This window comes from Apium graveolens, chromosome 11 (genome assembly GCF_009905375.1).
Source record: "Apium graveolens cultivar Ventura chromosome 11, ASM990537v1, whole genome shotgun sequence".
In the NCBI taxonomy this organism is placed as follows: Eukaryota; Viridiplantae; Streptophyta; class Magnoliopsida; order Apiales; family Apiaceae; genus Apium; species Apium graveolens.
This window is the reverse complement of record NC_133657.1, coordinates 38,968,053-38,991,383: the sequence shown is the minus strand read 5'-3', so window position 1 is coordinate 38,991,383 and position 23,331 is coordinate 38,968,053.

Here is a 23,331-nt window from a genome sequence, read left to right as displayed (position 1 = left end):
TAGAAGAATTGTTAAGTTGAGGAACGTACTTGGATTGAACATTTATATGTTAAAGTACGAGAAGAGGTGCGCGGAGTATACAGCTAAACAGCTCAGGGGACTGGCAAAGCTCAAAGTTTAATTGGTAAATTAAATAAATTTATTTAGTGAACTTTAATATAATTTATTTAATAAACTTAAAATGATTTATCTTATAAATTTTAAATAAGTTTATTTTATAAATCTAAATTAGTTTATTTATATAAGTTATATTTATGTATTTTATAACTAATCGCCACAGAGAGTTCCCCCGGACGCCAAAGGCCGGTTGTTTTATTTTGATTAAGTACTAGTAGTACACTGGTCGCCATACAGGTGATTTGTTTAGTTTTGTTAGACTAACATTTGTACTAATACTACTAGTCGCCACAGAGAAGCTGTACTTGATCGCCACAAAGTGCTTCTCTCCTCAGCCACACAATTTTATTGGATTTAAAGTTTACACTTTGCAGCAGAAGAATTCAGCCATTCATTTTGGATTAATTTCTGTTCATCCTCTCCCAAGAGAGTAGTGAAAATGGCAGCAAAGATTTACAGAGAAGCTCAAGCTTTTTGTATATCTGTTTAACTTCTCACCGGAGTAAGGTTATAATGCCCGATTTAACTATTTTATATTCATAGGGGCATTATAATCGTTACCCGGTAACTAAATCCTAGTACAAACAAAAGCTAGATCATTTTATAGGATTTGATTTGTAAATCTTTGTAGAAGCTAGGAACTTTGTTGTTCTTAGATTGTACCCAATTAATTTATTTACCGGAGTGTAGCAAAACCCTCGAGGATTTATATACGAATATATATTTCACCGAATATCTTGTATTCCTTGTTTTTATCGTTCCAAACATTATTCCTCTCAAGAACAAGAAACCACTAACCGAGCACTAAATATTATATCCACTAAAGATTCGAAAGAATTTTTAATTTAGTGATTATCGTATTCAACCCCCCTTCTACGATAATTCAGGACCTAACAATTGGTATCAGAGTTGACTGATTGATACACAAATCAAGATCCTTAAATAAATTTATTTTATTAATTTGATTTTACATAAATTTATTTTATAAATTTGATTTTGTAAATTTATTTTATAAAATTAATTTAAATGAGTTTATTATTTAAACTTGAATAATTATATTTTGTAAACTCAATTTAAATAAATTTATATTATAAATTTGACTTAAATAAATTTATTATTTAAATTTTAGTAAATAAATTTTTTAATTGAAATTAACTTTTCGGTTCAATTTTAATTATATTCGCTGCCAATTTGTTCGCTCAACAATTGTAGTGAGTGTTTAGTGTACTTGGTTGTTGGCTCATCTAGTTTACATGTATATATGTTAATAAATCAAGTACTAGAACTTGGCTGCCAATCTGTGAAGTTCAGGTGAAGTAACGCACGGGCCACACATGCAATAAACGCGCCTGGCTATTCCTTGTTAAGAAAAAACAGCACGGCCAGATCTGCACGCGCGATGAACAAACATCTGAAAGTCACGCGCCTGATTTGGAAACCACGTGCACAGTCGCCATACAGTATTAGCTTGGCTGTATTCCTGTAGTCGCACTGGTCGCCACAGCCGGGTTTGTGTCCTTGCACAATACAGCTATCACCTGTAGGCCAGAACCTGTAGTCGCCATAGACACAAACGAAAACTCTGTTACCCTGGTCGTCGCACAATTAAATTTCTAAGGCAAAGACGGCGCAAGAACAGGAGGCCGCCACGGAGAATACTTGTTGTGCACTTAACAAATATTTGTAATCCCTAAAATTAATTATTTCTGATTTATTTAATATTCCATAAAATTTTAAATTCTTAAATTTAAATTTTTCTTAAATAATAATTTACATTTTATTTAATTTTTAAGAAAATTCAAAATTCTTGAAAATTAGAATTTTACGTAAATATTTATTTTTGATTAATTTATTTTCTAAGAAAATTAAAAATACTGGAAATCTAATTTCTCTTAGATATTAAATTAAGGGTACTCAAGGTATTGGTAGACTCAGGATTCCTCCGGGCTTGTAAAGTGGATTTTAATCTTTTGAAGAAAATGAAGACCATGTGCTATTCAGACGAAAAATTCCCGAAGACGGAAATTATAGGAAATGGTTATCTTACTCCAACAAAATTGATTTCAAGACCTACAGACGAAAATTGTTGAACTTCCTCAAAGGCTTACTCCATATGATACCACTGGGTTTTCAGATGCAGTGAATGAATGAAATTTTTACGGGTAAAATTTTTCTCGGAGATTTTAAGACAACTCTTTGATTCCAGATTATACAGTCACACAGTGGTTTGTACCGATGCTATATTTATTCGGGAATCAATGAGATCAAACAAGCAGGAATTGTGGAGGTCAGAGAGAATAGTGGGGATAGACAAATATCTCAGTTACATGCATTAAGGTTGGAACCTCGGGACAGAATGTAAGAGTTACTGATAGTTGAATCATAAGAAGCTCAGGTAGAAGTACTTGAGGGAATGGACGTCAGGGCAGTGTGTCAATTGTCAGGGAAGTTTGGTCACATTGGATTCAGATAGAATACATAAGCGATATCCAAGGATCAAGCCTATCTATTCCAAAGTAGAGACTTTTACAAACTCAGTTCAAGAGGTATTTACAAGACTGAGATTGGGACAGATACAAGATTTGATAGCTACAGTTATGACATAAGACATATGTGTCAAGTAACTATCAGGGGTTTTGTTACAATAGAACAAAAAGCTTGACAAATAAGGATGAGTAGGGATTCAGTTGAAGAGTTGAGACAAAGGCGGAATATTTTCTTAGGGAAGCATCCAGTCAAAATTTATAGTGCACGGGAAAGAGTTGGGATGGATCAGATGATGAGAATGATGAATATCTTACTTTCATAGCAATCTCTGAAGATGGTCCAATTCACATATTTCAGGTTTCAAATTCTTGAACCACTGCAATATCTTGTTCTCGATATTCAATGCATGATAAGATCTTAGTGTTTAAATATTTAACACTCACACAAGCATGATAGCATCACACATAGATAATGCTGAACTAGTTCACTAGTTTATTTTTCTGGTAACTAGGATAGATGTTTAACTTGTGCATGTTACTTAAGAGGATCTTAATATGTGTTTGAATATTTGTTGAACATGATTAATTGCTTTAACGAGATAAATGTTTTCTAGTACTTAAGACCTTTGTTTATGCTTATCTTCTGTATCCTATTATAATGTGATTTATTCATTTGATCTGAAGTGTTTGTTAAGATGTATTAGGTTATAATTGGATTGAGATAGCTAGATGAGATTCTTCAATAGGGATTGGACTATATAGAATTAGTGATTTATTTGTTAATTCTGTTTGTTCCATATCATGCCTATCTTGCTTAATTCTTATGTGTAATGTTTCTAAATGAATGCCATGTATTTCCAATACAATGCTTGCTTATTTTTATGCCATGAATGCATCTCTTAGTACTTGCATTAATTATAGTAGAAGCATGTTTAGGATTACAATAGGGCAAAGACTGTCAGTCCTCCTTATGTAAGGTTGGAACCATTTTCCCCTAGCCTAAAGAAAAATCTGTCAAGGGTATTAAACTGGAGAAAATGGTCAGTCTAAGATAAGAATTAGCATAATAAGGTTGCAGCTGTTGTTATCTCTGTTTATAGTAAAATCTCTAATCCATCTGGACCCAAACTGATAAGTTGGGTACCAAGAACTGTTAATCCATTTTTGAGTGCATGACATAACAGGTTAATTGATTCATATGTATTCTTGGTATTTAATACTTAAGGCATATGATCAAAGAAAGAGCCTCACAATCAAATGTGATCGATAAAAGCTATTCCGTCAGTAATCTTTGGAGATGACAACAGAGGTTTTCATCACGGGACAAGCTATACTGAAAAAGGGATGTCATCATGGATTCAACAATTGCTATCACTGATAAAAACTAATCATTGGAGTCATTGATAACAATTGAAGCAACTTCCTTGCTGGAGAATCAAGGTACAAATCCTCTTATCAGACAGTTCTGCATCAAAGGACAAAATGTCAATTTAATGAAGGATTAGTGTCTCATCTGAAGCAGGAAGGTTGAGAAGCTTGCTCATCTTAGAGTAAGGAAAGGATATGCCCGTGGCTAGACTATCAGGAAAGGTGACGTCAATGGTTTCTACTGTAAAGCTTCATCTGACAAAAGTTTAGTTATGGCATTAGAAGCTCTCACCCTCGAACATCAACTCAAGGAACTCTTTTATGAAAAGTGGTTAGTGAGAGGACTGCCTCATATGGAATTCAGAAGACGATAAATGTGAGGCATGTCAGAAAGAGAAGTCAAAGACAATATCACATCAAAGTAAAGATATACCTAAATGATGGTGGTTGACTACTCTTATGAAACAAAGTTGTTGTTTGTGCATTCTCAAGAGGACATCACAGATGGTGATTGATCATATCAGAAGGTCAAGCTGGAAGCAACTGTAAATGAAATGATCTTGTGGTCAGATAATGGGACTGAATTCAAGAAGCAGTTCTGATTAATATCTGTAATATCAAGAATATTTTGAGATATATTCAGCACTAGGAGCTCTGTATCAAAATAGAGTGGTACAAGGGAAGAACCAAAACTTGATTAAAGCAACAAGGAAAATGTCAAGCTAATCAAGACTTTCTAAATACCAAAGGGCTGGAGCAGTCAAAACAGTTTGCAACAAGTAAGATCAAGCCTTGATCTTGATGTATACATGAAAACCACTAATGAGTTAATGGCCAATAGAAGCAAACACTGGATAACCTGAAAGTGTTTGAAGAGAATGTTCTAGAAAAGCAAACAATTAATTGTTTTCAGTTGTTTGAAGAACTTGGCATTTGCAACTAAGACTAGTTAGGATATTCTTCATGGCTACTCAGTGGAGTCTACAACCTACAGGGAATTCGTGGTTGATCAACAGAAGATGATTGAAAGTCTAAGTGCATAGTTCAACAACTCAATACTCCAAGCTGTTACAGGAGAAATTAATGGTATTGATGATTCATATCCAAGTAGTGGAATGGCAGTGTATAACACAACTCATTAATTCAATGAAGCCAGTCAGCAAGGGTAAGGATTTTCAGGAAATCCCAGCAACAGCTTAGGGGGATCAATAGAAGGATCACCTAGTCAGACACTACACCACATTGAAAATCAGAGGACACTGAAGAACATATTTGCTAAGATAAAGGGTTGAATGTCAATATTATTCCCAGGGTCTAGTTCTTAAGTGGTTCAGATGGTGGAGTAATGATTAGCAGGGCTACTGAGTATGAATTATTATTTCTCTAGTTTTCTAACTAAGGAAGAAACTAAGAAAGTTACAGAAGCTCTGATAGATCCGGATTGATTGGGTGATTACAAAGCAAGATGAACTCAATCAGTCGGTAAGCAGATTATAGGGAAGCTGGTATCCAAACCAAATAAAAACTTTGTAATTGGTACTAGGATAACCAGAAGTCAATACTGGATGACAATGGCATTGTCATGAGGGACAAGGCCAAACTGGATGCTATGTTATTATCAGGAAGCAGTATATGACAGAAAGCACCAGTGACGAGACTTGAGGATATTACGACATATCAGGGACCTGATGCACATTACACTTGGAATTGGACTCTAGCAGATGTGTACAAGTGCACTCCTGGTTGGTGAGTCAAAAGAGGAAGTCAATGCAAAATAGTTCATGGACTTTACAATAACAGATCAATTGGACTCTATATATCTCTTCTTCACAAGCTCACTTCAGGTTGGTATGAACTAGTATACTACTTAAGAAATCGTCAAGGACATGGTATGGTACTCTAACTAAAGTTATAGTTTAATATGAACTAGTAGAGTCGTCATATTAATAAATCTCTTATCACTAGGCACAAATATATTGTTTTATATGTGCAGTGATATAATGATAATGTTATATGTTGGTCTACTAACAAAGACTTGTGCAAGATTATTTGCTAAGTAATTGCAGAGTAGGTATGGAGGAGCATGTTGGAAAGTTGCAATTCTTTTTGGGTTTACTTCAAGCAAGCCATTAGGATAATTCTTTTAGGAGCTCAAGCAAGCCAAAAGAACAATTCTTTTAGGAGCAAAAGTAAACCAAAAGAATGATGGCAATACAAGAACCACTTAAGCTTGATTAGTTTAACTCAAGTAACAATGATAAGCTATATAGGTTGTAAGAAAGACAGGAGAAGCATCTCTGAAGCTGTCAACCTAAGTGACAGGAGAAGCATCTCAGGAAGCTGTCAACTTCATGGAAGAAGATTGATTTCATGTTATGATGAGAAACAACTTCAAATCCAACAATTCTGTGGAACACTCTATGACAAGGCACCTTGACATCAGGTATAATTTAATTCGAGAGCATGTCTTTTAGTCAAAGAGTCGCTTGCAGAAACATTTATTAAATCACATGTTAAAGTTAATTTTCAAGACTGGTTTGTAAATGTGGGATATCATTCATTGCATATTAGTTGGAAATCCCATCTGTAAGGAATTCTTAATATAAGTTCACAAGTATTAAATCTTCAATATTTAAAGGACTTGTGAATTTATCAGTAATCTAGTACCTCGTACTTAGTGCTACTATCTTAATTTTCATGATTATAATGTCATATACATTTGTGGTAGTTAAGTATTATAGCATTAAGTTTGAATACTATTTTAATTGATTTAAATTATGACTGTAGACAATTCCATTCCATATCAGTCTCATAATTTGAATTGTATTAAAATAATCTGTCACATAGTTATTTGTATCTTGTACGAATAAATGTGGTACTTTAAGTATTAGTGATAGTATTTAGAATTTTTGTTCTAAGTAATCAATGCTTAGTTCTAAAATCACAGATATTGAAAGTTGAAGTATTTTCTAAGTTATGTGTATAAAACTCTCAATATTTTATATGCTTCATAAGTATTTCTAAAATTACAAATTATCCAGAAAGTGATTGCCATGTATATAAGTCATATATCCTATTGGTGATTATTCAAGGATAATTATGAAAATATTTAAGTGCTAGTATCTAACTCATAGATATTTAGTATTTATTTATTTAGTATTTATTTTGGGTAGTTTGAATTATGGAAATTGAAGCAATTCAATGATTTTATTTGCTCCATAATTCAAACTAACTTAAAATAAATAAGCAACATGATTGATTATAACTAAATTTGTCAACAAATTATATCTAGTATATTGATTGTAACTTATGTATTATAAGTTAATTATGAGATTTTAGTTTTAGTGAATTTAAAAATGTTTACATCTCAAGAATTCACTGAAATCAGAATCATGATTAGTTGAATGCTAATTCTTGACTTATATCAGTCAATGATACTTAGTTAAGAGTTTAACTATGAACTAATTATGAAGTATTAGTATATGTGATATTACTTAGAACTCCTCTAAGTAATCAATGCTTATCATCAGTCACTTATACTAATATAAAAAATGTAAAAATATTTCTTAAAGTACAACTATGGTTATAATGTTTGATGTTTTATTATAAATAACCATATGTTGTCAACTTAGAATAATTTTTATACTTACATGCAAATTCCTAAACACTTTGATAATAGATGCAATACTCAATGGATCAAAGTATATGGAACTTAGAATAGTTTTCTAAGATTGCAAACAAGACAATGTTGGTTAATGTTGCTTTATTTATCGAACCAATATTATTTGAGATATTACAGTTGTTAGGAGTTAACAATTGTATGATATATGAAATTGAATACTGATATCTTTTTGATAGATAATTGGTATTTAATTCATTGATATCTTATTTTAATACTTAAAATAGTATGCAACATTATTATTGGTATCTAAAGTACTTGAAAAGTATCAGTCAATGATATTTTGTTAATATTTTGTTGCAGATAATTGTGAGATTTTAAGTTCTAATGAATTTATATGAGTTGCCATTCCTGAAAGATTCACTATAATTTGAAATTAGCAACATAGTCAGTCTTATTAGGATTATTTATCAATATACAATGTTGTTGATTATAATTTTATAAAGATAGATTATGGAGCTCTTGAGATGAATGAGAATTGCTTAGACTTTACCCTAAGTGATCAATGCTTTTACAAAAACTCATTCAAATTGAAAGATAAAATCTTTCTTTTTCTTCTTAATACTGCTAGGTCATCAGTTTGTGTCTTATCAAATCACTTATCTTTTTAGGCATAAAAATAGACTTGTGCACTCCAACAGTTTTAGGAGAAAATCAAACTTCTTTCTACAGTGGTGTTTTCTTATTTCATTAAAATCTTTTGAAATTACTATTGTACATCATTTCTCTCAAAAGATTAACTACATAACTTTCATTCATTATAGATCTTAAGTGCATTTTATCTCTATATTGCCATATGATCTGTGATGCAGGTTAAGCCTCCAATGGCATTCTTTCATTGATAGTCATGAGGTTGAAAACCCACAACTTCTATCCCAGACTGTAAAGAAAAACACGGAAACAGAACCACCAACGCTCTCTTACCCCTAAAATGAAGTATGAATGAGCGTGAGGGAGAAAGTGCACCATATAAGGAAGGTTCTGACGTCAACCCAGAAGCTCTATCTCCTACAAAGATGAGTGGTATTCAAACCGAGACAACTGCTAGCTCCCATACATCTTCTCAAAAAGATGTAATGGCTGAAAAGGCACAAGACAGTTACTAGATTCATCCTTTCAACAGGGTGCGTCTATTAAAATTCGCCTATCGGCCAGGGTATCTGATGTAGTGTCACCACCTCAAACATAAAAAATTCTTGATGCACAAGGAAAGGTTACACACACAAAGGATGAGTTGATGAAAACAAGATTTTCGGCCATTTTACAGTCAGATTCGATTGTTCAAGGTTCTTTAATGGACCAATTGCCTTTACAGGTGTTAGGAGAGGATCTGATCCAATAGCCATATGTTAGTGATCAGTTTCTACCTCCCTAGGACTAATAAACCTGGATGTATCTGCAGATTGTGGATCTGACATAGGTGCAAATCGGCAACTTGTTAACAATGATTCAGATTAACCTGATGAGTCACAAGGAAATGTCTTCACGGATATTAGAAGGGAACTTTGATCTTTATGATAAATTCTTTGGATCATTGTTTACCTTCCCAGAGTTCAAATCTGGAACCCTAAAAGGGAAACTAACAACTTGTAGATTATGACTCAGATTCATCTGACGAGTCTAACAAGGATGGGGATTTGCAAACTCTCATTGCATCACATGTAACCTCCTTAAGGATGGCTAAGGTGATTTTCCTTGCAGGTACAGCTGGATTTTGGAGCTATGAGAGGATTGATACACTTGTGAGAATGAGTGTAAACATGAGTGGAGAGAAGGGTGAAATACTTGTGAGGTACACGAAACAGAATCACACAGTCACGGTGAGGAAGAAAGAGAAACACCATATCCCATTCTATATCCCTAAACATGGTTCTTGATACTTCGGGTCTCGAATCTGTTTATAATTGGAACCTAACTCTTAGGGACCTAACATTTACAGATTAGATTAGAATACTTCGGGACATAACCAATTGGGACATATCAATTGGTAACAATTGGTGATCTCACATTTGGGAGGTATAAGGAGTTGGGAATATTGGTGAACATGATGATCAACAGTGAAGTCATTCTTGCAGCATTAAACAGGACATGGTTGATCAGACTATGACTTGTTATTTCTTTTCCAACCAAGTAAAATATGATAACTCCTTCAAATAACACCATACATTCCTTCTCTAAGGGGGAGATATAAGCTTATATAATAGTTTGGAGGATTCCTCAACTAAGGGGGAGAAATAGCAGGGAGGAGGAAAAGGTAAAGCACATGTATACTACACCATACCATTGTTGTTTGTAACTACGGATCCTATTATACGGGAGAGGTGGTAAACACAAGGTGATTTCCTAGTAATCAGAAGAAGTGGTTTGGTTCATCACTATTCTTCATAAGAGGAGAAGCTGTTTTCCAAAAGGTTACCATTAGTTTTTATCTGTGGATCTTATTATACGGGAGATGTGGTAAATGAATGTGATCTCCTTTAAGCAGTTGATTCTCATAGGGGGAGAAGCAAGAAAGATTTGCGCTTCTCAACAGGAAATGTGGTTGTACAAAAGAAGCTGCTGATGATTACTTCAAGACTAAGAAGTATTATCTAGCAGAGATATGAAGAACCAAGGAAATGAAGATAAAACTACTTGAAGGTCAGTTCAGTGCTAGAGGAACAATCATCTTTCATTTTAGTTACTCAAGAAATTTGGAAATGCAGTATTTGATCCAGAAAACTAGTAGCATTATTTACAAGTCCTGGTACATTACTTTTTCTAGTTGTTAGTTGAGTTATCCTCTCTATTTAATTTGTTTGTTAGGTTTAACAATCAAATAGGGGGAGATTGTTGGTGAGACTACGTAGCTGTATGAACAGTTATGTGATAACTCAACACGATAACAACACTAGAACAGGACAGGTTAATAATACTACGTCTACACAAGAAATCATGAAGAATGAAGATAAGGAAAATACAAAGAATCAGAAGATTAGAAGAAGGCCTGAAGTCTGTTTACATGTCAGTGGAAGAAGTTCATTAATATGATCATGCCTCAGTGAAGAACAAAGGTTAAAGACTTTCAGGGTTTCAGAAATGTTGAAGATTCAGTATAGAAGTGCTACCAGAAGATTTCAGTGTATTGGCATTGATTGAAGATAGACAGTGTTCGAACCATAGGAATCTAAAGAATTGAAGACAGGGTTTAGAGACAGAGGTTAAAGAAGACATCTGTAGTCTTGAAGTGATAATCACTGACAGGAGTTCATTTATATGTTCAAGCATCGGTGAAGAACGGTGAATGAAGCATTCAGGATTGTAGTAGCAATGAAGATGTTGTCTAAAGTACCAGAAAGGATTCCAGTGAAAGTATAATTGTTTATTGACAGTCAGTGTTCGAAGCAATAAAGTTGAGTCAAGCTTAACAATGTAATCAAGACTATAATATGAAGACCTGAATCGGGATTAGTCGTCTGTGAACTAGGTCAGTTGCACTAGGCGTCAACAACTCGTGAAAGGAATATGGGTATTATTTATAGAAGAATTGTTAAGTTGAGGAACGTACTTGGATTGAACATTTATATGTTAAAGTACGAGAAGAGGTGCACGGAGTATACAGCTAAACAGCTCAGGGGATTGGCGAAGCTCAAAGTTTAATTGGTAAATTAAATAAATTTATTTAGTGAACTTTAATATAATTTATTTAATAAACTTAAAATGATTTATCTTATAAATTTTAAATAAGTTTATTTTATAAATCTAAATTAGTTTATTTATATAAGTTATATTTAAGTTTATTTTATAAATTAATTTAGTTACAATTTAAACTTAAAAAGAAAAAAAAAAGAAAAAAAAAGAAAAAGAAAATACAAAAAGAAAAAAAGGAAAAGAAAAAGAGAAAGGAAAAACAAAAGAATACAATACAAAAAGAAAACAAAACAAAAAGGAAAAATTAAAAAAAAAATTAAAAAAATAAAAATAAAGAAAGAAACGTTTGTTTAGTTTTAGTTTTTAAAAGGGAAGTACATATACATGTACTAGTGAATAACTAGTCGCCAAAGAGAGTTACCCCCCTGTCGCCATAGGCTAGTTGTTTTAATTTGATTAAGTACTAGTAGTACACTGGTCGCCATACAGGTGATTTGTTTAGTTTTGTTTTACTAACATTTGTACTAATACTACTAGTCGCCCCAGAGAAGCTATACTTGATCGCCACAGAGTGCTTCTCTCCTCAGCCACACAATTTTATTGGATATAAAGTCTACACTTTATAGCAGAAGAATTCAGCCATTCATTTTGGATTAATTTCTGTTGATCTTCTCTCCCAAGAGAGTAGTGAAAATGGCAGCAACGATTTACAGAGAAGCTCAAGCTTTTTGTATATCCATTTAACTTCTCACCGGAGTAACGTTATAATGCCTGATTTAATTCTTGTATATTCATAGGGGTATTATAATCGTTACCCGATTAAATCCTAGTACAAACAAAAGCTAGATCGTTGTATAGGATTTGATTTGTAAATCTTTATAGAAGCTATGAACTTTGTTGTTCTTAGATTGTAGCCGGTTAATTTATTTACCGGAGTGTAGCAACACCCTCGAGGATTTATATACGAATATATATTTCCCTGAATATCTTGTGTTCCTTATTTTTATCGTTCCAAACACTATTCCTCTCAAGAACACGAAACCACTAACCGGGCACTAAATATTATATCCGCTAAAGATTCGAAAGAGTTTTTAATTTAGTGATTATCGTATTCAATCCCCCCTTCTACGATAATTCGGGACCTAACAATATGTTCCCATTTCCATTCATATATGTCCAGTGGTTGAAGCAATCCACTCAGTCGTTGATGTTCCTCTTTTACTCTTTAACACGTATAGCATTTACTAAACCATTTCGCGATTTTCTTTTTCATGTTTGGCCACCAATAACTCTCTTTTAAGTCATTGTACATTTTTGTACTTCCAGGGTGAATTGAAAATCTGGAGTTATGCGCTTCGTGCAAAATCTAATGCTTTAGCTCCACAATGTTAGGTATCCAAATACGTGAGTTAACGCGATATATTCCTTTTTCATCCTTTTGAGCTTTAACTTCCTCTCTTGTCAACTTATCTTTCTCGTTGTTCATTACTTGCTCTTGACAACACCGAATCTTTTCCAAAATTTTGGGTTGAAATGAGATCACATAAATTGCTTCACTTCCAAATTCTGGAGTCTGCACTTCTATTTCCATATTTTCAAGATCCTTGATCAATTCCTATGATGAAGTTAACATATTCAATCTTTCTTTGCGGCTTAAAGCATCTGCTACCATATTCGCCTTCCTGGGATGATAACTTATCGTACAGTCGTAATCTTTGATTAATTCTAACCATCTTCTTTGTTTCATATTCAACTCCTTCTGAGTGAAAATATACTTTAAACTCTTATGTTCCTTATAGATCTTGCACTTTTCTCCATATAAATAATGCCTCCAAATTTTAAGAGCAAATACAACCGCTGCTAATTCCAAATCATGCGTGGGATACTTCTGTTCATGTGGCTTTAGTTGCATTGACGCATACGCTATTACTTTCCCGTGTTGCATTAACACACATCCCAATCCTTTATACGAATCATCGCTGAAGATCACAAACTCTCCTTTTTCATCTGGTAATACCAAAACTGGGGCGATTACCAATCTCTTCTTCAACTCTTGAAAACTTTCTTCACATTTATCTGTCCACATAAACTTCTCATTCTTCCTTGTCAACTTAGTCAATAGAACAGTAATCTTAGAGAAATCTTGCACAAACCTTCTATAGTATCCTGCTAATCCCAGAAAAATTCTGACCTCCGTAGGAGTCTTGAGTCTTTCCCAATTTATCACAGCTTCTATCTTAGCTGGGTCTACTTTAATTCCTTCACTATTGACTACATGTCCAAGAAACTGAACTTCTTTCAACCAAAACTCGCATTTTGAAAACTTGGCATATAACTTTTCTTTCCTCAAAATTTTAAAAGAAATTCTCAAATGCTCCCTATGATCTTCCTCCGTCTTGGAATATATCAAAATATCATCGATGAATACTATAACGAACTTATCCAAATACTGCTTGAACACTCTATTCATAAGATCCATAAATGCAGCTGACGCGTTCGTCAAACCAAACGACATTCCTAAAAACTCATAGTGCCCGTCTTGGGTATATCTTCTGCTTTAATCTTCAGTTGATGAAACCCAAATCTTAAATCAATCTTGGAAAAACAAGTAGCTCCTTTTAACTGATCAAACAAGTCATCGATTCGCGGTAGAGGGTACTTATTCTTAATCGTCAACTTATTCAATTCATGATAGTTAATGCACAACCTCATACTTTCGTCTTTCTTCTTTACAAATAATACCGGTGCACCCCACGGGGATACACTCGGGCGTATTACTCCTTTTACAATAATTGTTGCAATTGCGTCGCTAATTCTTTCATTTCAACTGGCGTCATTCGATAGGGAGCTTTCGACACTGGTTCCGTTCCAGGAGCCACATCAAACGTAAACTAGATCTCTCTATTTGGAGGTAGTCTAGGTAATTCATCTGGAAATACATCGGGAAAATCTCTTACTACTGGAATATCCTCAATCCTTACGGATTCTTTTTCTATATCTTTGACATGAGCTATATAAGCTTCGCATCCTTATCATAACAATCTCCTTGTCTGAATAGCCGTTAGAAACTTCTTCTCATGTCTTTTTCCCTTGAATACCACTTCAACTCCATCCTTGGTCTTTAACTTCACCTTCTTACTTTTACACTCAATTTGCGCCTCGTGGCTTGACAACCAATCCATTCCTAATATAACGTTGAATTCACCTAACTTAAAAGGAATTAAGTCAGCAGAAAAGTGCTGACTTTCTATAATCAAATCGTAATTGGGACAAATCCTACTAGCAGTAACTCTCTCTTAATTTGATACTTCTATGATCAAATTGGTTTCAAGGGGATACGCAACACAATTTAGTTTATCAAGAATACTTTCAGCAATAAAGGATCTAGTAGCTCCAGAATCCATTAACACTTTTACTTCTACTGAGTTTATAACGAGCATACCTGCCACCACATCCACATCTTGCACAACATCTTTCATTGTCATGTTAAAGGTTCTAGCTCTGGGTTGAGCTGTTGGTGCTGGGAGAAGCGGCGATCCTGTAATCCTAAGAACATTTGCCTTCTGAACAGGCTCCTTGCAATTTCTAGCCATATAGCCCACCTTTCCACACTTGAAACAGGTTAATTCTGGATTCCTTGCTCCACTTGGGAATTCTGACGAATAGTGCACTTTCTGATTACACCTAAAACAGGTCACATCCAGCTTGTTATATCTTCTCGAGTGTCCCTTCCCACAAACTTTACATTCTTGAATCTGAGGTCTACTGTCCTTTCCTGGTGTCCGGTCTTCTGAAAATGATTCATTTGAGCTCCATTCTCGGGTTTAAACTTCTGAAACTTTTGATTCTGACCTCCACCATTCTTACCAAACTTCCCTCTAAACTTCGAATTTCCTTATTCTTGCTCCGAGCTCTCACACTTTCTTGCTCCGAGCTCTCACACTTTCTTTTTATACCTTCATTCTCTCTTTTCACAGCTTCACGCTCTCCTTCCACTATCATTGTCTTCTGCACTAGGGCGGTATAGTTCTTGATCTCCAATAGTGCCACTTGACTCCGAATCCATGGCCTAAGTCCCTGTTGGAACCTTTTGGCCTTCTTCGCCTCCGTATTCACATACTCAGGTACAAACCTAGATAACTCCGAAAATTTTACTTCATATTATGCCACCGACATTTCCTCTTGTTTAAGATCAAAAAACTTCATCTTTAAATGGTCTTGCATATAACTTGGCAAGTACTTCTCCAGAAACATCTCGGTAAACTTTTCCCACGATAAGTCCTTTCCTTCGAGCAAAGCTTTAGAAGATTCCCACCAGAAACTTGCCTCGTCCTTAAGGTAATAACTCGCATACTGCGCTTTCTTTTCATCCTTAACGTCTGCTAATTCAAACACTTTCTCCATTTCTCGTAACCGCGACTAAGCTTTTATCGGGTCTAAAAAACCTAAGAACTCTGGGGGATGAACAGACTGAAAATGTTTGAAGTTTCTAACTTTAGGGGCTACGGGTTATTGCAAAAGTTGAGCAAGTCGGTTCATCATAGTGGTATCTTGGTTTAGTACTTGATCTTGGGTTTGAGTCTCTTCTTCTTGTTGATCTGGTGAGTTGGCCATTTCTTACAAACCTGATTGAGCAATTATTTAGCAATACGATAGCATGGCATTGATATATAAACAATAACATTTTTACTTTGAAATGCTTTTACGGGTTTTAAGCTTTACCCAATTTTGCACATGCAATCTTATTGCTATATAATTTCTCTTTTCAGTTGTGTGTTTTCACATGGTACAGGGTATAATTTAAGAAATGCTAAACATGATTTAATAGAAACATGGTATGTAAAACCCTTTATAAAGATTTCCAGGGTTTACAACATGAAAGAAGATATTTGATTGATTCAACAAGCCAAAGGTATATAAAATAAAAGGTTTAATTCAACAAGTTCTGAAAATAAGGTACAATAATATAGCAGGGTTAAATAGAGGAAAAACTGAAAAACATCCCTCTATCTACCCCTAACTTCTAATAACCGCTATGATAAGAAGTCCTGAAATACAACCCAACAAAACAAATGAAAAAGGGATCCCGGCATCTGACCAAGTATCCTAAAGCCTACTGGCGCCGAAAAGAAACCACAACAACTACGGTCTCCACCAATCATCACCAATCATTATTTGGATCTCAAAGGATCTTTCAAAAGGAAATCAGGAATCTATTCAACTCTGGGAATCAATTATATGATCGATAACAATATCAGAATAAAAATCAGGGTTCTCAAGCTGGATGCTAAACAATATCACAATCAATTCATCACAAATCATTTTAAACCATTTCATTTTCAAGGAAGCAATTACTCAGTAACGGTATTCAATTTGTCTTTGTTACGTGATAGGGAACCCTTGATTGGACTACTTTAACTTTTATAAATAATAAGGGTGATTAGCCCGTACCGACCTCCATCTGGTCGTTAAGGTACCTATGGCATAATTTCATCCTTAAATTGGACTAGCCCCGCTAGCCTCTTATATGACTGGACTAGTCTCACTAGTCTCTTACATCCCAATCCAATCCATTAGGAATTCATTTGGAAAATCTTATGTTGGAAAAGAAAGGTTTGACTAAGTTCATTCTTATCATTACCAAGAATATGAAATCATTCGGACTCTTTCCAGTCGAAAATCATTTTAAGTTCAATTTAAAGAATTCAAAAGAATAATTAATCAAAAGTAATCAGAGGTCGATACTATGGTCGAGATCAAATGATAATCAAAATATGAGGGTTAAGGATTCAGAACAGTACTATAAATCATTATGGTATAAGGATTTAGGTTAATCAAAAAAATACGCTAGGGAGTTGATAAAGATTCTTATAAGGTTCAAGAGAATTCAAGGTATCCAAAGGAATCAATAGGTAATTAGGATATTAATTGTCATTCCCAAACAATGCAATCAAGAATTACAAAAGGGGGTTGAATGGAATTTTTGCTTCTTTTCAGTTTTATGAAATTTTCTTTTATAAATATATAACTGTGTTTGATTTAATCAAAGTGCAGAATGAGAGTAATATTGAAATCAAAATCCAAAGTAAATAAATACAAGTATTTAAAAACTTTCTGGTGGATTGAACTTTTCCACTAGAGATATATATTTAGTAGAGAACTTTGTGATACAAATGTACACAGCTGCTTACAAGTTAAAGAATAAGAACAGAGAAATTCCTTACAAATTTTGCCTTATCTATTTCTCTGGAATACTGCTTGCTAACTTGGATAGTTTCAACTTGCTACTCTTGGTTTATATATCACCAAATTACATGATAAAAAGATAAGATAATAGACAAACTATTTCTAGTCTAATTACATGTTGCTACACTTCTCTTTCCCGCATCTTTGAATATCTTCTGTTTAGCATGGAAATGGAAATGCTTCTTTTGTTCTCTAAAACCTGAATTAGGCTACCACATTCCATTTTCATACAATCAATGCATGTGACTGTCAAGTCACTATCAACTGCTCTTTTGAATTTGATCATTCATTGAAAGTCATCTTGATCATCCGTTGAAACTCTGCTTGATCATCCGTTGAGACTTATGTTGATCATCCGTTGAGAACTTCATGAGACATCCGTTGAGACTGTTTCCTTGGCAGTTAACTTTATTTCATTTATACAAGATTACAAGGCATCTAATATTTACAATTAACCAACCTATCTTGCATATCAATCTAGTAGTTAACATGTCCTATATATTCTACAACATCTGTTATATTAAGCTAATTGGATATGCAGGAATGTGCTACTACACTTATTGTACATAAGATATATATCCTTTCAACTGATGTTGAAATGATCATCCGTTGAAAGCTACAAAACCACTTAATTAAGATCTACAAGGTATTTTGTTCAAGTTATCATCAAGTTCACAACATATTCCTAACAATCTCCCCCAGTTTATGTCTACTGGAATTGTAGACATAAATTAAGAGAAACTTGATGATAACAAAACACTCTATGAATACAGTATGAGATAAAGTAGATCAAAATTTACAAGTGCTACATTTTATTGAAAATTTTTACAAAAGAAAGATTTGTAGAGAGTCTTATAGTTCATTTTCAAGGTGCTCCTCTAGACTGAGCAAATTTAAATCATTTGCTTGATTGCCTTGTCTTCTTTCCCAGCTTCACATTGTTTTCCTTAATTTAATTTTGGAGTTGCCTATAGAATTCTGATTCATCCCCATTGGGAGTGCATTTGGCCCTCTCTAGCTATTCCTTATCTTCTCAATCATGTTTAGCACCATTCTCTTGGCAACAATATTGAATCCAAAGTCTTTCTGTCTTTCTTTATTGAGGAAAAGATAGCCACCAAGGTTGAATGGCCTTAGTTGAGAATTATGTGAAGTGGCCATGTTATTTCTCTCTCAGCCTTGTACTTGAAAACTAGTCTCTCTAGAAGATGCATGTACGCATCAATAGATCTAACTTCTTCCAGTTCATCCAGATAGAGATTTAAGTCAGAGAATTCCTTGATGTTACAGATGTAGAGTTGATCTCCTTTATTGACAGCAGGCTTGGGTTTGACCAAATACTTGGATTGAAGTTTGGTAGGCTTGACTTTTTTGACCACTCTTTCCTTTGCCTTTCTTGGTTTGTTGAAGATAGGAAGGGGCAAGATGTCCCAATCTATTGGTTCATCCTTAGGCACAACAGGATCACCATGAAAGGTGATATTGGGATCAACCTTGAATTCGGCCTCCTTTACTGTGGGTATGGCTGTTTGGCTTGAGGTTATAGATTGAATTGGCATGTAAATGTTAGGGGTAAACACACGCTAATAATTCACGCAAGTATACGCGCAAGCAATATAGAGTTGTTTCTAGTTCATTCCCATAGAGACTGGCTTAGGTTAACTATGTAATTTATGCACTTATGCACCGATGATATGGTTATTATCCAATGCTAAGATGATAACAAATTGGGTTTGATTATAACTACGAATTAAAATAACAATTATAAATAAGAGAGTAAAGAGAGTTCTATATTATATGAGACAAACATGGGATTCTAACTTCATTAAATACTTCATTCAATAGCCTTATTATTCTTAACCTTAGCATGCAATAGTGATGACACTAATCAGATAACATGAAACTATTAAACGCCAACTTTCGTTGCATGAATAACATACTACCAGACATCCAAAAAAGAGATAGAAGCTGAATAGACACCAATTATATCGAGACCCTATATGTCTATAGAATTTGATAACATAAAGGTTTAAAGCATAAGTTATCTATCATGATTACACAGGGCATGTAAGATGGTTAAAATTACCTATGAATCATGCATAACAATAACACATGAACCAATGCTAGCATGACAAGTTCTAAATCCTTGAATTCATTGTCGCTTCATTAAAGAGTAACACGCTATCTTACAAGTTCGCGACTCTTTTAAGATGAATAAGCACAACCAATACTAGGTTACCATACAATCACCACACACTAAGGCATCGGAACAATTTAACTAAAGAAATCCATAAGTAAATCTGCTAAAACCCCACGATAAAGATTAGCCCATAATCGGACTCATCATCAACGTGGGTTCCGATGAAAGTATGGTATAATAAACGTAGTCTTTATACTGAATGAATAACAAAACCAAGTACGAAACAAGAGTAAGGTTCACAAATAAGAAAAATAGCATCAAAGGTACAACTTAGAACAAAGATTCACAAGTAAAAACAAGATCTTCTTCGTCTTCGTTGAATCGTGCTAACACGGTCTTCTTATGGCTCTCCTTGTGCTCTGGTACGTCTATCCCTTGAAAACATCCTTTATTTGAATATATATAGCAGCCCATGCAAGATAGAAGTCCTTCAATTAAAAACCGACTAGAATCAGGATTCTATGATCCCGACCCAGCGCGGCCGCGCGCTTTATCAGCGCGGGCGCGCTGCATTTCTGACAAACTAGCGCGGCCGCGCGCTAAACCAGCGCGGCCGCGCCTTACTTCTGGAGAAAACTTCTTATTTCTTCTTTTTCCTTGATGCTTCGAGTGCGCTTCCACGAGCTTTTATTCCAACACCGCCTTAACACCAAATTAGAACCAAAATAATGCTAATTCACCTGATTACCTAGATAATGCCTGAAATGCAAAAACACTAGAAAATATATGAAAATGCCAACAACTTGAGTACAAATGCATCAATTTGAAGCTTCATAGAGCATTATAAAGTGTCATAAATATTACTCAACAATAATCTTCCTTGTCTTCATTGAAATCTATCTTCCTTTTTGCATGGACCTTGTATCTGAATCTTCTTTTTATCCGCTTTGGTTCTTCTTTCTTTCCTTCATCCAGATTCTTAGATGTCTCAGTTGGCAATACAACTTCTATGACTACAGGCTTCTTAGCTTGGTTATTGGCATCTAAAGCGGCTTGCTTTTGTTGTTGTTTGAGCCTCACCTTTTCCACTTTCTTAGCCTTTGTAAAATTTGGGTGTCCAGCCACTACACAGATCAGTTTACCATTTCTGTAGAGTTTAGCAATCCTTTTCTTTAACACTGAGTCTCTGGGGTCCTTGAAGAAAGCTATAGATCTTCCAAGCAGCTTCTTTTCATCTGGCCTAGGAGTTTCATAAGATAGGTCCAGTGGATTTTTGTCTGAATTCTTTGGATAATTTATTTTTGGTTTAAAAATCACATTGGCCTTTGGAGACTTGATACATGAGGGTTGACCCCTTTCCATGTTTCCTAGGCTCATTTCATTGATTCAAATTTGTCTCAAATTAGAGCAATGAGAAAAGCCTTTGTCTTGCTTCTTAATTTTACCAAATTTCTCCTTTATGTTTTCACCAAGCTTCTTCCATTGATCATCTAGCTCTTATTCAACAACTGCTACATCAATTTATTTGAATTTTCAATTTGGCTCTAACTTGGCAGCCGCTAACTTGATTAGATTTATACTGTCCAAGGCTGGTGGCTTTGAGAAAGTAATTGCTGGAACAATCACCTTGCTAATTTGTATGTCTAGCACTTTCTCCCCTTCACTTGTTGGCTCCCCTTGGCTAACTAGAATAATAGATTCTTTCTCCCCCTTTTCGTTAGCATCAAGTTGAGTGGAGGATGTAGTTTGTGCAACCATCAGTTTCTAAAGAAGTTGAGTCTATTGAGCATGATGTAGATGGATTACAGTTATGGATGCTTCCAGTGTTTTGAGTCTTGTATCCAAGGAGTCCACCTTGATGGCTAGATCAGTATTTTTCCTTAGTTGTCTATTGATGTCAAGCATGGATTTTTTGGGAAACTTAGCATCCAGTCTTTCAGAAACATCCTTCTTGACTTGATCAATTTCTGTTTTAATTGTAGTGACATCCAGATTGTGTTGAAGAGATTGTATTTGGTTCTGTTGAAGAGAATTGAAATGTTGCTCATCATATTCTTTAAAAAACACCCAAGATGGACTGTTTGACCTTGAGCTAGGGCCTGCTTCTCCCCCTATATCCATAAACTCTCCTTCATCATCATCTTCATCCCCAAATATATCTTCAGAACCATCAGATGGATAATCAACATCATCATCAGCTTTGAGTGGCATGACTGTGATGGCATCCTTAGCCCTTTGCATAGAAGCAGTAGTGTGCACCAAATTGAGCATTCTTTCAGCAGCCACATTGTCCTGTTCAGCTAAAACTTGATATGCTGAAACAGGGTGAGTAAATGCCTCAGCCTCATAAGAAAGAGAGTCTAAGATAGCTTGATATTCTTGCTGAACTAGCTCTTTTATTTCAACCTCATTGACATCGATTAACTCACTTATAATGGGCTCTTCCATTTCTTCTGTACCTGTATTTCTCTCATTTTCTCTCTCTCTTTTTGCATTAAGGGCTCCTCTTGGCTCCCCATCCTCACCTTCACCTACTAAGGTGGGACTCCACTCACTTACTTTTGCCAAGCTGGAAGAAATAGCTTGCATACTTTCACTCTTTTCCTCTCCTTTTGCCCGAGAGCAACTCAGCCTCTCTCTCAATTCACTCACTTCCCTCAGTCCTAAGAGTGATTGTACAACTACTAGATCATTTGCACTTCTGACAATTGTTGAAGTTTGAAGTGGTGCAGTGATATTCAACGGATGAGAAACATTCGTCGAAATAGTAGTTGATAGTTTCAACGGATGACTTTTGTTAAGCACATCCATCGAGATACAATCACTTGTCAACGGATGAACAATATCCGTTGAAATAGTGGGAATGAAATATTTTGAAGTAGAAACTACTGTAAAATCTGTTGATTGATTTGAGATTTTGCACAGATGTTTCAATAGTTTCCAAAAGAAATGGCAAGTGAGCCAACAAATCATCTAAAAGATGATGCTCACTTGTTTGGATTTTTGACTTCTCCATGAGAGTTAAAGATGGAGAATCAGGAATTGAAGAGTGGATCATGTCCATATCCAGAGAATTGGTGGGTGAGTTTTGTGTGTGAGGTGCTTCAATTATCAAAGATGTTGGCTGTGACTCCACATTTATAGGAGCCGCATCAAACGGACTTTGAGAAGGTACATGTACTCAATCTTTGACTGCAGTAGGCACTGTGTGTGCACCCTGTGTATCCCCAATGTGTTTAGATTTCTTCTTTCTAGCATAGGTTTGGGGTGAGCTTGTGTCCCTTACCCTATTGGCCTCTGCTCTTGGCTGAGAGCTTTGTTCAATAGTTACATCCTTTTGGGAGGATGCAACTAGTAATGAGCTAATATCCTTATTAATCACTACAGTTTGTTGGGAAACTGCAGTGTGGCTAGGCTGGGATTCACTCACATCTCCACACCCTGTCCTTCACCGGTCTCACTACCCTTCACACTCTCGTCTTGGTTTTTAGTAGATTTTTCAACTAGTTTCTTTTGAGAGAAACTCGAGGGGGCTTTCTTTGATTTGGATTTTGAAACTTTTGGTTATGTGGCTTGGGTAGGCATCTGATTGGTCATTGTCAAAGATGTCATTGCCATAGTTGTTTGCAAAGAAATAGGTTGAGAAGTAGAGGGAACAGAAGTAT